This window comes from Pteronotus mesoamericanus, unplaced genomic scaffold (genome assembly GCF_021234165.1).
Source record: "Pteronotus mesoamericanus isolate MK-2021 breed Mesoamerican mustached bat unplaced genomic scaffold, CSHL_Meso_final contig_182, whole genome shotgun sequence".
NCBI lineage: Eukaryota > Metazoa > Chordata > Mammalia > Chiroptera > Mormoopidae > Pteronotus > Pteronotus mesoamericanus.
In genome coordinates this window covers 22,280,116-22,282,559 of record NW_026555078.1, presented here as the reverse complement: position 1 = coordinate 22,282,559, position 2,444 = coordinate 22,280,116, and the positions used below count along the sequence as shown (strand labels likewise).

At 47.3% G+C, this 2,444-nt stretch overlaps 1 pseudogene; it reads left to right on the top strand.

Annotated features, from left to right (window-relative positions):
- Positions 1-462: 462 nt before the first annotated feature.
- On the top strand, positions 463-593 carry LOC129066108 (uncharacterized; annotated as a pseudogene).
- The last annotated feature ends 1,851 nt before the right edge of the window (positions 594-2,444 follow it).

Here is a 2,444-nt window from a genome sequence, read left to right as displayed (position 1 = left end):
TGCATCCATCAGGAGACCAAGGTTTCCATTTTCTCAGAAGTAATTAACCAGCTGTTGTCATCGAGAAGCCTGTTCTTGGAATATTTTACTCATCCTTTTACAGCCATTGTTCACCCCCAGGAGACAAAGTCTGAGGCAGGGGCCTGTGTTCTCCCAAAGCAGAGAAGAAACAAGCTGAGGCGAGGCTGAGCTGTGCACTGAGTCTGGGGCCAATGCCCACCCAGCCCACCACTAAAATCATTTCATGTCATCTACTCTTGATTGCCTGGGGACACCTGAGGATGGCAGAGTAGAGAGTAGGAAAGGAGGGGCCAGCTGTAGAGCACATCACTGTTATAATAAAGCTCCCATCACCCAGCCCTTGATAAACTCCCCCCCCCCAAAAAAAGAGAGAGAGAGAGAGAGAGAGAGATAGACACGGATAGACGGAAGGAAGTCTACCCTACTATATCCTTCCAGATCAGTTTCGTGCAATGGCAGTATCGTAGCCAATGAGGTTTATCTGAGGCATGATTATTGCTCATTGAAAACTATATCCTTCTAGATCAAAAGATGGAAAGATGTCACTTTTCAGGTGGTTGACACAGAAATGTAAAGAACTGTACTTCAGGGATTGCGGGCTGCACAGAGGACCCTAGTAGAGTGCCATTGTGGGTTCAATCTGATTTTAAATCTAAATTCTGTAGTGCAAGTAGTTTCTGGGGAAGAGATATCTGCTTATGCACAAAGTGGTGCTCCCCAAAGAAATCCTTATGCCCTACCAATGATGAAGGTGAAGCTTTCAGTTGATACTCTTTAGTTAGACTATGTGAAACACACTAACTCAAACCTCATTCATTTACTCACATGTCCATTTAACAAACATCTACTGAATACCTCGTATGTGCATGAATCAAATGCTATTCACTACATGCCACCCACTGCAGGAGCTCACAGCCCAGGGGGAAGGCTCTAAGGGAAACAGAAATTATAATCAATTGTGTGAGAGCCTAACGCCAAGGAAGTAGAGGCCGCAAAGCACAAAGACAAGTGAGTAACTGCTTAGGCTATCACCTACGGCTTCTAGGGGCTGCTCACAGTAAAAGAGACTTTTAAGTTGGGGTTGACAATGAGAAGGAGTTTTCCAGGCAACTGAACTGTGTTTTTGTTGTAGACGTGAATGTGTTACACTATGCGTCTGAGTTCCAGGGAGTGAGGACACAGCAGCCGCGACCATGGACAACAACCTTCTGGAGAACAGGTATACCACCACCCCACCAGGAGCATGGCTGTGTTCCTCAGCAGTGATCCCAGGTGCTTAGTGGCCCAAAGCAAGCCTTAACGTTTGCTGCAGCCAAGAGACATCTCGGACCAGAGTCCTGAAGTCAGGGGCATATTCATCCAGGGACAGTGTCTTCTCGGGAAAGTGAGGGTCCAGCTCTATTTAAGCACAAGGGCAAAAATGCCTACACAAAGATTAGAGAGGGCGTGCACAAGGGTGGGCCCGAACTTGGCATAGGCCTCAGGCCTTTGGTTATGCCCCTCGCTCCCTCTGCCTGCCATACCTGCCCCACTGTCACCCAAGCATCTAATGAATAGCTACTCATGGTTCAAGACTCAGCTCAGATGCCATCCCCTCTGACAAAACTTTCCCAGCATTCCAGGATCAAATAGCCATCCCATTTCTTGCCCCACCCTCACCCTTGGCACATGTCCCATCCTATTGTCTCAGAAATCACTGCATTCATTTATTTACACGTCTGTCTCCCTGAAGGCAGGAGGTGGGTCTTTCTCATCTCTGTGAGCCCAGTGCCTAACCAAGTGTCTGGTGAACTTGTGTCAAATGGATATAGGCCGCACTTGAGCTATTCGCATGCCTTGGAGTCTTCTAACAGAGCAGAAGATATTTTATTGCAAAGTCCTTCCTGATAAAATTGTAGAGTGTCTAATACCCTCTTTCACATATAAAGAAACTCAAGCGTGAAGGGAGGCAACTCCAGAATTTAGTGTGTGGTAGATCCAGGAGTGTAAATCCCAACCAGGCCTGTGCTGAGACCAAAATTCTTCAGAGCCTGGGCCACCCCATATCAGATGAAATCCCAGACAAGCCAGAACCTCACCGAGTAGTTCCACAGTGCTGGGCTCCAACATGTTCTGGAAGGTTCTTCCAGGCTGTGCCTCCAGAAGGTCAGGGTGGGGAGAAGCCCCACAGGCCCGGCGCAGTGTCAGGTTCCCCCTTTTCTGTCAGCAGGCATGGAAGAGCCTTTAAGAAAATGGAGTATTATTATTTGTTTGTTTTTACAGTGACTCATCTGTCGTAACTGGGTTAAAGTCCACTTAGAGAAAAGGAGAACAAAAGACCTCCTGTTAGTGCTGGAAGTTTGCCTCTTAAGATATCACTGAGAGGAACTGGGAAGAAAAAAAAAAAAAAAAGCCCCAGCAGGGCAGAGGAAGCTGCAAGCCTT